This window comes from Drosophila melanogaster, chromosome 3R (genome assembly GCF_000001215.4).
Source record: "Drosophila melanogaster chromosome 3R".
Classification (NCBI taxonomy): Eukaryota; Metazoa; Arthropoda; class Insecta; order Diptera; family Drosophilidae; genus Drosophila; species Drosophila melanogaster.
The window spans coordinates 19,720,468-19,734,356 of record NT_033777.3 but is presented as its reverse complement, the minus strand read 5'-3'; the positions used below and the strand labels follow the sequence as shown (position 1 = coordinate 19,734,356).

At 44.2% G+C, this 13,889-nt stretch overlaps 1 protein-coding gene across 11 annotated transcripts in view; it reads right to left on the bottom strand.

Moving 5' to 3' along the window:
* GluClalpha (Glutamate-gated chloride channel subunit alpha) overlaps positions 1-3,642 on the bottom strand; it is a 44,517-nt gene extending 40,875 nt beyond the window's left edge. For all 11 annotated transcript variants that reach the window (NM_001170185.3, NM_001300481.1, NM_001300479.1 and 8 more), the window contains 1 exon segment: positions 3,078-3,642. The gene's annotated coding sequence lies outside the window, so the exon portion shown is untranslated.
* Positions 3,643-13,889: the final 10,247 nt, after the last annotated feature.

Below are 13,889 nucleotides of genomic sequence, written 5' to 3'. Positions count from 1 at the left end.
GTAATTTATGGACTCCTCAGCTAAAACCAGCAAATATGTCGTAAAATACTTAATGATTTTTTTTGAGATTATAGGATTATAATGAATTTAATAGCCGCCTTTATAAGATGTTATGTTTAAAATCACAATTATTTTAGAAGGTTTTGTAAACATCGACATTTTCAAAATAATTACTTCGGTAAATAAATATTGAAATTACATTTTGTAACATAACCCCTTTATCCAATATGTGTGTAGTCAAACAAATGAGTGAAAATAATAAAAGAGGTCAAATAACTCTTAATTACATAATTAAGTTTGCATTGTTCAAGAGAATGCTTTGAAATTCAACACTCAGGTTTTGCTTCGTTTGAGTGATGCTTTGGTGAAGGAAAAGCACAGGATAATTTAGCAACAACAAATTGAATAGAAGGACATAAATGAGAACGATATTATAATCCTGTGAGTTTGCATCATACCTCTGCTTCAAAGTAAAGGATTATAATGTGAGCGAATGATTTAAGAACTTCGAAACCGCACCAACTTCGATTTAAATATTACCCTCTCCTTACTTGTATGCGCCACAAAAGGTTTAATTAAGGCAAGATCTTTTAGCATGCCTAATTTGCCCCAAGAACACACCCGGAAAATGCCCAGGAGGGTATTCAAGTTTTCGGCTCAGACCAAATTAGCATTCAATTTCCATGGTTTTCCATGCTTTTTGCCTCCATTGTCGGATGCTTGGATTCGTTTGGTTTGGGCTGGGTTCCCTTCGCTCACGTTGTTGTAATTTAGTTTCATTTGTGCACGAAAATGAATTTGTATTATTGTTTGCATTAATTTGCCTTATTAATTACGTTTATGCTTCTGACTATTATGTTTTTTCTGTTGCTCCCCTCCCTCACCCGCTGGATTTTCCCACCACCCCCAAGTTTTTTCCCAGGGGGTAATTCGAGCATTGGCTGTGCGGGCAATCAAATAAATAATGAGACGGCGACTGTGGCTGCCGCTGTCTGAGCTCTCAGTTCTCCGCTCGCAATTCGCAATTCTCCGATTGGAGTGGGGATGCGTATTGTGGAGTCTGGAGTCCGGAGTCCAGAGTCCGGGGAACTCGGTCCGGAGTTCTCGGTTTGCTGGCCACTGCCGGCGTCGCTGTCGTCAACTTTGTTTAATATGCGCAAAACGTCGCAGAACTTTTGCAGCTACTTGTCGTCAACATCGTTCAGTTCTACCCAGGCTCCAATCTTGCCAGCTTCCCAGTTTTCCCCCGTGGTTGTTGTGATTGTCTATGGCAACTTGCTTTTATTATTTGTTGCCGCTCGTCTGTATTTCTATAATTGCCTTTTTGCCTTTGTCTAGCCCAACGTCAAGTGTCTGTGTGTCAGTGTGTATTTGTGTGTATCAGAGTATCTGAGTATCTCAACATTTTCAGTTGTCCTGCTTATGAAATTCATACAACTTCGGCTCGCCTTCGCTTGTTGAGCAGTGAATCGGCGAATCAGGCCCGCTGACAGCTTTCCATTTGCCTGAGAAATTGGGGCGGTGGGGAAAATGCAATTCACAATTTTCAATTTTCCTTCTTCGGCTGCCTGCTGCCACGTGCACTGAAATTTGGCCCCACCCTCCCTCCGAGTTTAATTCAATTGATTGGCGATAGTTGTGGCTTTTAGCTCGTCAGAGCGACGTACATGGGACGTATAGCTACGCGCTGCCGTGCATTGCTCATACGACCCGTGCGCACCGGCAGGAATATATAGAAAATTCCCAGAACTTTGCTGACTTGGTTGACTTTTGAACTTTTGCATACACAAACACACACACACACACTGTAAGACTTGCACACTTGAATGACAGGAAAGAAACAACTTAAATGTCAACCCGATGAAGCCGAGCCACTCCGCCATAAAACTCGCATTTCACGGCACAAAAGCACCAACCTCAAGCAGCGCACTAGGCCACGCTGATTTGTACACAGCCGGGCACAGAAAAAGCGCCAGCACAACGGCAAAGAACAACAAACAGCCAGCACAACAACGGGGGAACTTAGAAAAAAAAACAAAGACAGGAGTGAAAAACAACGAGGAATCTGCTTCCGTGTTGATTGTTTCGTTTTGCCCGGCTTTGCTTGTGCGAGGAAAACTGCAAAAGACGGCAAGACGACGCCCATAAAAAGCGACTATGTCTGCGGGAGTCGCTTTAAAAACAAGTGAAAGGTGCAGGAGCACAAGCTGGGGTGGCACTGCTGGGAAAACCTGTCCATCAGCAGAACTATTGCAACAATAAGCAAGAGCAATTTGACAATTGAAGTGCTTCTTCACGAGAGGAGCCCCCAAAAGAAAGGAGACCAAAGTAGCCTCATCGCTTGCCAGGGAGCACTTGAGCACAGTTTCCGGTCATTTACACGTACACGTACACACACTCGCACACACGCACACTCAATCTGCGAAACTGTGTGTGTATGTGACACAGTATCCTACATTTTTATTGGCATCCTTTAGCCAAAGTGCGCCTGTGTGTGAGTAAGAGTTTATCAAATTCATTGCATTACCAGTTAGTAATTGTCGAGGCATCGGAATCCGAAATGGATTTTTACCAATCCGGAGCAAGGTCAGCGTTGCTGGGAAATTGAATTTTCCGCAGCTTTGTTTACACATTGTGTCAATTTAAAGCAATTACTTGAGCTCCTTTTCGTTTTCCCGCGGGCCAAAAGTAATGTGGCCCAGAAAAGCGGGCTATGAAAAATCACCGAAGACAATTGCAAGTAACTTTCATAACTTTGTGTGTATGTTTTTTTCTACTACTTTTACAGCGTGTGCGTTTGTTGGGTATTGGGAAAGGGGAAGGGGGAGGGGCGGCTCACAAGGGGGGAAGGTCTTGTTTGGATGGATGGATGGATGGCAATTTCTGTGCACAGACTCCACGTGAAAAGCATCGCTAAGCATCGCTCTCTCCGTTCTCTCGCCGCCTCTCTCTGTCTGCACAGCCATCTCTCTTCAGGAAAATCTCTGCGCAGATGCTGCTGCTGCAGGATCAGGGTGTGGTGAGTTATGCTGCTATGCTGCTGCTGTGTGGAAAAACGGAAATTTTCCTGGCCCTACCTTCTGCTGGCGTCGCTGCTGCTGCGCTGCTCCTGCGATGTCTCTGCTCTGCCGACTTGGTTTACAAATTTTCCTGCTTGGCTGCGCGCTTTTCCACTGCTGCTGCTGCTTCTGCTTCTAGTGCTGCTGCTGCTGGTTTTTCTTCTGCTGATATGTGACACGCACTCACACTGGCACATGTACAAAACACTCTCACACACACACGCGCGCGCTCTCGCTCTCTCTCACACACACACACACGGGGACACGGACACACAGGCGCTTGTTGTTGCTGTTGCTGCTGCTGCTGCTGTTTGTCTTGCTCTATTTGCTATTTGCCAGTAGTTGTCGCATTTATTTTACACATCTTTTATTTATCATTTATCTAGTTGCTGCTGACATCGCTGTTGTGTTGGGGGCGTCCTCGATAATCGACTGGCTATCTCCTCACTCGCTCGCCCGCTGCTTTCTGTCCTGCTCTCTCAAGCGCTCTGTGTGTGTCAGTTGGTTTTTTATATTTGGTTAAATAAACTAGTGCACGTTTCCGCCTTTGTCAACCGAACACGTCAACTGTCTGCACCTGACTGACGGACCTCGCAGTTCCCAAGTTCCGAGTTCCCCGTTCACAGCTCTCGATTCTCCGTTCTCGATTCTCAAAAGGCGTCGCTGCGCGAGAGCAAGCAGAGCAGTGGCTCTCTAAATCCGAGAATCCCATGTGGATGCTGTTCGCCCGAGACCATCTCTTCTGCTCTTACAACGCTGCTCCATCGGCCTTTGTTTTGATTTATTTTTGTGGTAGGTTCTTGCCGAGATTCCCAAAGAGCAGATGCAGAACGCAAAGAGCGGTCACAGCCTCAATCGCGGGCACCCGACTAAAAATAATACTTGTAGCTTAACCTTTTCCAACCCAGCGAGGCACCCGAGCCCAAGCCCCTCAAACCCCTCGGCAATCAGCATTCAAAATCCAACTAGCAGAAGTATTCGAAGCGCAAAAATTTGCGCTGCCGGGGCAAACAAAATACCAGCCCCAAAAATAAATATCATAAAATATGAAAAATAAATAAATGAGCTGGCTATGAGCAGGGGGGGGGAGGGTCGGAGGGCGGTTTAGGGTGAATCGGAATAAATATAAATATTTGGCGAGCTACAGTTACGCCCCGGCTTAACAAAAGGGCTGCTGCCCAATCGGGTTTATACAGATGGCGGGCAACGGGCACCATTGTTGATTTTTTTTAAGCGGCCTCTGCTGCTCTTTATGCAAACTGTCGCCGCTCCGCTTTGACCTCCTCGACCCCGCCCACCGACGCCCACTGCCAACCCAACCACCCACCGCCCACTCCTTCCGCTCGTCCTTGTGTTGTTGCTGCTGTTTGCGGGTCGGGCGTCTCATGAATATGTAAATTGTTATTATTGCATATTGTTAGGCGCCAGCAGCAGCAGCAGCCGCGAAACAGGATAACAGCTCCGGCAAGGACTCTTTGCTAAGCGCTGCTCAGGTAAAGAAAGTGGAGAGAGCGACGAACTTCCGCCGGAAATAGTAATTCCCATAGATTTGACAAATGTCGTTCAGCGAATTAAATAATGAATAATAAATGTCTCTCACTCATACTTGTTTTTGGGCGCTACTGTTTCTGTTTTAGAATTCTAATTAAAATAAGTACATTTTGCTACAAGATGTATATTGAAATTGTACGACTCTTTGAAATAAATATACACTAATTTTATATACATTGGAATTAAGACACTTTTTTTATCCAAAATTGGCGCAGAATTGCGGTAAGTGTAAGTGAAGGATTTAGATGGCTAGGTAGAGCAGAATTTCTAGGCTCATTTGAGCGCCCAGGAATTTGCTCGAAGCGAATTAAATTCCGGGCGGATCGGGCGTCTTTAAGCCAGAGCAAATCATTGTCATTGGCGACGGCAACACCTAGGCAACAAAGTAATGGCTGTCAAACGAAGACACTCATAGTGAAAGGACACAGACACACACGCATGTACTTGAGGAGCCTTGACAACCTGAACAAGCCAAAGAACAAGACATTTGCCGCGGCGACTTTGATTGGCAGCCTTCTTGGTAAAAGTAGGGGGTTTCCCCAGCCCACAAGCTGGGGCAAAATCATCCTCACTCTGGCGGCCTCTGTGTGTGTGAGTTTGAGTGCGAATGTGTGTGTGTGTGCATGTATGTATGTGAAAAAAGCGCGCTGTCGTCACCGCCATCATCATCGTCATCGTCATCTATAATAACATCAAACGGCGCACTGTCCGGACACCAGAGGCCCACCGGATTCCAGTTTGCTAGCTCTCAAATCTCGACGTTCTGCGTACCGCTCCGCCCGCACCACCCACTTGCCACGCCCCACGTCCTTCGGCACCTTAGGACCATTCCGGCCACCAGCCTAGCCTCCCCGCTTGTTATCACGCGCAATAAAAAGCTTGCCAGCATCTCGCTTCTCACCCATCCTCAATACTCTGCGAAAAGGGTATGGAGCGTTGGTCGAGATTCTCCAGGGGAAACACGGTACACGGTGCGGACTTGCAGATTCCCGCCATACGATTGCTCTGGGTTCTGGGAATTTCTTTAAGGGCAACAATCGGGGCTTACTACTCGGATTTAAAGTGGTACAAAGTGTGTTCCAAGTAAGAGCTTTCTTTGGAAAAAATACTTTACTCTGATTTTTATTCCAGGCATCAACAATAAGCGTTATTATTTTAAATCTCAGGCCAAATAAGGGGGTATTATGACTATACATATAACTACTATAATTCTACGTTAGAGCACAGAAATGTACTTTTCTACTTCCACTAATAAATTAATATATAAGTATATATATTTATTTTCTTAAGCAAATCATGTTATTTAAGTGCCAAAAAAGATAGCGTTTAAATAACGTAAGCAAAAAATACTACAAAGGATTTTTAGTCATTTGCCCTGATTTTTCCTGCGGAATCGGTTATCATCCATTTTAAAATCCCCCCAGAGCATCAAAGCTTCGTCATCCCCCATCGATGTTTTCCTTTTTCTACAGATGCTTACTTGATTTTTCCTTCCCTGCGATTTTCAAACATTTACTTTCGCTTTTTGCAAAGGAAAACATAGACAAACACACACGAAAGGAGGGAATGGCACGTATTCAAATTGTGGGTGGCAATTGGAGCAGCCCCCCAAACCACCCCACTCAATCGCGTTTTCCCCCCGCTGCTCATAGGGAAAAGCAACAACAGCAGCAACGTGGAAAATACGCCCCGTGTTCGCAGGCGAAAATTGTTGTTGGTGGGCGTGGCAGGCTGCGAAGTCGACTGCGGCTGCGGCAGCGGCGTTGCCTGAATGCGCGTTTAGTTTTAAGTGTTATTTTTGTACTAGAAGCAGCGGCAGCAGCAGCCGAAGAGATTGTGGTGGCGGGGGATGGTTGGAAGGATGACGGGTGGTTGGGCAGGTCGAAGGACTCGTTCTGCGTCTTCGTCGTTGCCGGGCTGCCTTCTTCTTCTTCTTCGTCTTCGTCTTCGCCTTCATCTCGTCCTCGTCGCCTATTTCGGCTGAAGTGCGTAATTGATGTGAAAAGTGGCAACAAACTGTTTTTTATTTGCGCTTGCTTTCAATTTGTTTAAATTGCTGGGCGCTGTCTTTCCACTTGCCACACTCGCACACAAGCCCACACACACACACACTCATTGACACACCCACCCACACTCACACACACACACACATTTTTAAACGCTGATTGAAGTTTTATTGAATTTTAAATTGCACTGGCCTCGCCTTGAGTTCGCTTTCCTTCTGCTGCTTATTTTCACTTTTCACTTTGTACTTGTGTTTATTTGCAGGCAACTCCCGATATACACGGGGGGAAAATCTAGAGTTACGTCTTGGATATCGATATGGCTTTAAATATATACTCGTATGCTATATATACAGAAGTCATCGGTAGCCTCTTTTTACAGCTATCGATTATCTGATCTATTGTTTTTCATTATGTGCTAGCTACATTCTATGATTTTCGAAATTATAAAGGTTCACATATAGACAAATAGCAATGTCGGAAAATTCAATTAAAAAAGCCAACAGTTAGATTTTTCTATCGATTATACCATTTCTCAGCTATAATTAGATTTGCATTTGGTTTAAGACCCTATTTTTTCCGCAGTGCACTTACACTTTTCTCTCGCTTACCGTCTTCATCTCGTTCTTTCCGCTTGAGTGTTTTATTGTTGACACAAATAATGTCACTCAAAATGTCAAAAGAGGCCGCTGGAATTTCGTAGCATTCGTATTTGTGTTTTTGTTATTTTTTCCCAGCCGGCTGCTGGTCCCGAAGTGCTGAGGTTTGACATACATTAAAGTGAGTTGTCAGGTGCGTGTTTTTATAGGTAACCAGGAATATAAATGGCGAGAAAACGCCAACTCCCATTTGGCGACACTTCTGCGCCGCTTGCCCACTCACTCATTTTCCGCAAATTATACCGGCTGGCAACAATTTAGCGAAACTCCACCCCCAACTAATTGTAATCAGCTGCCACTGCGGCACGCCCCCCTCCGCCTTTGCGTCCGCAGAGAGTTCGGAGCGTCAATTACTTAGCCTTCATTGAGAGGAGCAGCTGCCGCAAGTCAAATAAAACATATTACAAATGACTCCAGCACCCCCGTTTCCCACAGTTTCCCCGACTGCCCCGATTCCCCCAATTGCCCGCGATTTCCACAGTTTCAGGCATTACTCAGCCTTAAGAGCTCGTCCGACGCCGTGGCAGCAATCTGACAAATTTCGCACAAATTATGCGTTGGCCACAAAAATGATGACGACAACGATGGCACGAATGGGCAATGGTATGGGATGGCCATCGGACGGACGGACTCGCTGGCGATACGGATTCAGATTCGGATTCTGAATCTGATTCCGATCCTGGGGACGGCAACAAAAGGCGACGAAATTATTATTGCATTAAGTGGAATTATTAAATTTCATCGACGACGCCGACGACGACGGCTCAGCGAAAATAAAAATAAATAAATCTAATCAAAAATAAGCACACAAATAAAATGGCAAATGATAAAAAAGGAATGCGGCAGGAGCAGGACACACACCAAATAAATCAATAAAAGGAGACAATAACACGAAATTCGGTCGCTGTGGGAGCACTGAAAAAAATCTATGGCCAAATACTTATTAATATAGGTAAAAAATCGTTTTTAGAGTTTTATATATTTCGAATTTAATATTTAAAAAATCAAGTCGAAACTTTTATAATTTCTAGGCAACTTATTTGAACAGGAAAGCATCATTTAAAGATATATATATTGCATATTAATAAGCTATTATTTAAATATATTATATTAAATATAATAAACAGTAACATTTTGTCCTAAGTGGCCCTCTTTTTTTGGGGCAAAAAGTTTGCTGCGCCACTCAAATCAACATAAACTTTGATATATTGTGTGCGGCAATAGGCGCAGTGTCCTGCCAGGCATGTCCTGCATTGATTTAATGGCCGCCACCCCTGAGGGGCTGGGCAAGGGGCGTGGCGGGGCCAGGGGAGCCGCAGCAGCCAAACTACTTATTACGAACGCCGCTTGTCGCCATTGTTGTCAATTTGGTCCTGTCTTTGACAGCTGCGAAGTGAGGATGGTGATGTGGAGGGTGATGGTGATAGGGTGAGGTTTCGGCCAGGAATCGGCGGCCGGGCATTCAAATTGTAGTCGCATCATCATCTTTATGGGCTATTGTGATTTTGGAATTAATTGCCAGCAGCACACACAAACTGAGGCGCATATTTGGCGGCGCCACGCTGTAGAAGTGCTTAAAGGATTTCGTGTCCTGTCGCCCCGAGTTCAGCGGAGTTAAGTTGGGTTCGGCAGCAACAGTTTTTGGCGGGCATCCTGCCCTGCTCCTGCCTCTGGTTACTTGATTGCCCCCAAAAGTGTGCAATGCTAATAAATTCGCTTTTATGTGGCCAGCGCTCAATTTTCGCTCCCACTCCGCGCGCCGACCCACTTTTATGACAGATCATTAAAATTTTTTCGGGTCGCATTTTAAGTAGCCTGTTTGTCTTGTTTTTATGGCGCTTGATTCGGCTAACTCCTCCCAATGGCCGAGTTGAGTCAAAGGGTGCATTAATATTGAACTTTATTGTCTTTTAGCGGGTCAGTTTTTGGGCTCCGGTTGCCAGTTATTCGAAAATGGTTTAACTGGCCGCAGCAAAATGTGTTAATGGCGGTCGCGGGCAAGTGTTTACTGGGGGCACAGATCCGGAAACGGATACGGGATATGGGTTATGGGATAAATATTGAAAACAGGCCCGGCTAATTATGGAGCCCATAATAAATGGGCCAAGAAGGCGAATGTTTGGTCACGAATGCGTAGTGCTGGACCGGATCCAATTATGATTCGCAGCCAAGCAGGCCATGAAAATGCGCAACCATCTCCAGCTCGAATTCCCATTTCCCAAAGTCTCAATCCCCAGCAGCAAACTCCGAAAGAAAAAACACAAAATGAACCAAAAAGAAACGAAAATCCAGCAGACTTCAATCGAGTTGCTCCACTTACAACATCATATGGTCTCTGACCTCACATTACGTATACGCCCCAGCTGTTTTTCTCCGCAATTGTCTGCTGGTGGTGCACATCCCACCGAAAAATGGGCAAGTCCATTGGCAAACATTACGTATACGCAGTGCTTGTAATAAATGCTGTGGCATGCTTGCAGGGACGTCGCGTCGTCATCGGCGACACTTTATTATTGAATATGTCATACGCCCCTTTCCAATCCCATTTGCATAATTGATCGGCATCGGGAGCGAATCGCTGGCGTGGATTGTAATCGCCAGCCAGACTTGGTTCCACTGCCATTTCCATCTGAGTTAGATGAAAACTTCGCCGGCTTACGCACTTCGGCCCCTTTGGTTTGGTGGCAGGGGCGGAAGTGGATGAGAGGCCCTGTCTGTTTTCATCTTTTTTGCGGCATCAAATATTGATGCATAGCTACGTTGACGACGAGCGTTCCATAATTGATGCATGTGTGATTTATGTGCGTCCTCGCCACCACGTTCAATTGTGCAAATCAATTTCAATAATCGACAACCAGTTGGCGGCAATGATCGAAATGAAATAATAGATACATGTGTGTGCGCCGCGGTGTGGCAGCCACACCCACACCAACACCCAAGCCCACAGCCCCCAATGTCCCCGGAGAGCTCTTCAGCCCAAATTTGCGGTTCCATAAAATGTTCTTGATGCGGAAATTGATGGCACTGGCAGCCCCAAGGAAGGACACAATTTGGAAAGCTCTGTGTTGATGGAGAAAAAGTCTGGGCTGTATACAGTACACATTAGTCATAGAACATCCGATTCTCGATATTTCACTTTTATCAATTTCAAATTGCTCGGAAGTCTCAATTTCCAAGAACGATATGGAAACAGGCTCTGACATCTAATACCCCCATTTTCATTTTATCATGTCCTTTAGCTATTTAAGATTCCCATCATCTTATAGATCTTGCAAATACTTCGAAATCTCAGCCTTATGTATTCTGAACTATTGTTTTAAGGCTTAATTTATAAATCTCTGCGAAAAGTCTTTTCACTGTTTCATATAGCTGCCATGAGGCTGTCCTAAAATTACTAACTAGTCAAGCAAAATATATAGTATCGTTCTGAATGCGTAAACTTGTTTTTCGGAATACTAATGGAAAATAACATAGTTTCGTTGTTCTGGATAATATATTGTTATCATACTGCTGCTTTCCTTTCTTGATGTTTCTACTTATCAATCAAGAAGATATGATCGACTATTTAACAGCCGCTTGGTGGAGTTCGTGCACATCTCGGAATCAGCCACTTTGCTGCTTATTCTCTAAAAGGATATTCCAAAGAACTCTTTCTGGTTTTTTTTTTTATCGAAAAAACGTATCATACAAAAAAATAATGTATCCCTTGAAAAACTTACAAGTGATGATTTAAACCCAATGGAGCGTGTGACCTTCGATGCCTATAATGGTATCATCAGGGTCCAGCAAACAATGCACCCACACCAATGGCAATCAGTCAGCCTCAAATTGTTACTAATCAAGACTCCCACTTCGATGGCCCGAGTATCCAGAACAGTACTGGGCAGTCCTAACTGCCTTCGCCTCTCCTGTCTGTGCACTCAAGAGTTGTCTATGGTAACGGCTGGCAAATGTGTGCGGACACAGGACTCCAGGGCTGTTTACAAGCTCAGTTTGCTGCACACACTCAGGCAGGCACAAACTCACACACAGAATGCTATAACGAACGGCCAGGACTCACATGCATCCAAAGGAATTTAATTATAACTTCTGTAACTAATTTCCGTTTTTGGGCTAACGTATGGGTGGAATATATGCAAAGTGGCCGAAAATGCTGCACAAATTAATATTTAATACTTTCGAAATTGGCAGACAGCTGTTCATTGAATATTACGCATACGCCGAATTTCTAGATAAGGGTCATGGGGAGTTTTGCATGGCGCTTTGGAAAAGTTTGGCCGTGTTGTCAAAGAAATTAACACGTAGCCGGCATAAGCATCATTTCATAATCACCGGGCTCATTACGTGACTCACAGTGTCCATTAGGACTACAGCCACACGGACAAGACACACCGACCCAAAGGATTACAGCGTCCCGGGGAGTTATTAGACCTATCAGCATTAGCAGCGACCTGAGAGTTGGGCGGAAAAAATGAATGAATGAACGAATAGGGGCCCTGCTAACTTTTTATGCCACAACTTTGGCCTTGGCTTAACCCACCGGCACACCACCGACCGACCGCCACGCAGCTTAACCCCACTTATGCACAAGGGGATCGGCGTCGTCCAAGTCCGGGCGCTCTCGGGCTAATTTAAAGTTTGTTTTATTTAGAATAAAATAAAATATTAAGCAAGCATAAACGAAAAGGGACAGACAGGGGCGCTGAAGAAGCGACAGCGAAAACAATTTTCATTTGCGCTCTTGATAAATTAATTAAATGCGAGCGGAAAAAGGGCGAAAATCTTTAAAATAATTAATTAAATAATCGGACTCTCTGAAGTGGCGAGCATCAGGGCATCAGGCCAAAGGAAGGCGGCCAAACCGAAAACAAAACCAAACTGTATGCCAAATGATGAATGCGCGTCAAAGCAGCCCAAGCAAATGAATGGAAATGGATCAGGCGAAAGGGGAAAATCGAGAAAAGCCGGGCAACGGCGGGCAAGCGGGAAAAGCGGGGGCGTGGCATGTAGATGAAGCCGAAAGCGAAGCAAGCTAAAATTATGGCAACCAACTGACACAGAAATCCATTTTTCATTTTCAGTCACAAGACTGGGCCCCCATCAACGGCCCCGCCTCCTTTTCATCCTCGACCATGGGCCTTTGCCTACTTATTTATGAGCTTGTATGTTGTAGTTGGTCAAACACACCATATAACAACAACAGAAAATACAACGGAAAAACTGCACGGCAAAGAAAAGCAGACGAGCTGGAACAAAAAAGGGGTAGAGATTACAAACGAAAAATAAATAAAAAGCAACAGCAGTAACATGCTGCTTACTGATTCTCCTTACTGATTTTTGCTGCCGCTGCCTTTCCCACTGCTAGGCCAAAATAGTACCAACAAAAAAAAATGGGAAAATGGGGAAAAATGAAAAAGAGAATCGGAAAACAAAACGAAACGAAACGATACGAAACAATGCCGGCGAACTGATGAACGAAGTTTGGATTCCCTTGGGCCTCTGCAGCCGGAAAATGTATTCAAGTGGAGTCATTTTTCCAGTTTGTATGAAATACTTGGCATAACTTTTGGGTCGGGTATTCAAAAGTTTCTCCAACCTACGGTAACTGAGGCATTCAATCTAGCTTAATTGCACGAATATTCAATGCTACAATGGAGAATTGCCGAAATCTCTTCATTATTCAAGAATTCTACGCCAACTCCGCTGGTATTCTGGTATCCTAGGCTTTGCATAATCAACCTGTTGTGTTTCTACTCCTGTTGTACGAGTATGTACTATATACACAGTATTTAATCCGGACTGACTCCGTTGTAGAGTGTGAAAAACGGCGGAAATCCGAGCCAAATAATTTCAAACTTCCGATGGAAATTAATGCATATATTTTAAACTCTTTTGTTGTACTTTAATTAAGCAATGGCGCCTACAAATAATGAAAACTATAAATTTGATATATATTTTGATATATATATATATATGATAAATTTAAAATAAACATTAAAAATAAACAATAACATTTTTTATTTCCTACAGCTAATAATTTCACTTTGCCTGTGAAGTTTGACATGCCCTAAAAATTGAAGCATTTCCTAAGAATGAAGTATTTCCTTATCCTTTAAGATTACCCATTAACTTTATGCCAAAACTATTAGAGCTCTTCCTTAAGCTAGGGCATCTCGAATCGCCTCAGTCAAAGACCTTTCCTGTTTTTTTTTTTTTATCCACCTTTTTTCCGTTGTTTTGTTTGGTGAAGCGCCTTTCCTTCGCATTGGACTCTCGTCTTCGCTTTGGCATTGTCTGTTAAATTACGTATACGCCTCGCAGCGCACAACTTCCAACCGTCGGCTGATGTGAGTGTGTGTGGCATGCAAACAAAAGCCGCTTGTCTGTCAGAGTCGAACTTGAAAACTTTCTTGCGTTGAGATTTCTTCATTTTTTTTCTGCTTTCTGTTTTCGGTTTTTGGGTTGAGTCGGGCGCAAAGCGCTAGAACAACAACAAAAATGAGTTGTAAATGTCAAAAGCGTTCGGAGGATGCCGTAGACAATTTTCAAATGCTGGCAATCTGCACAGCAATTTGAAAAGAAATGGAAATATGCGCAATAATTTACACCCTAGGCAA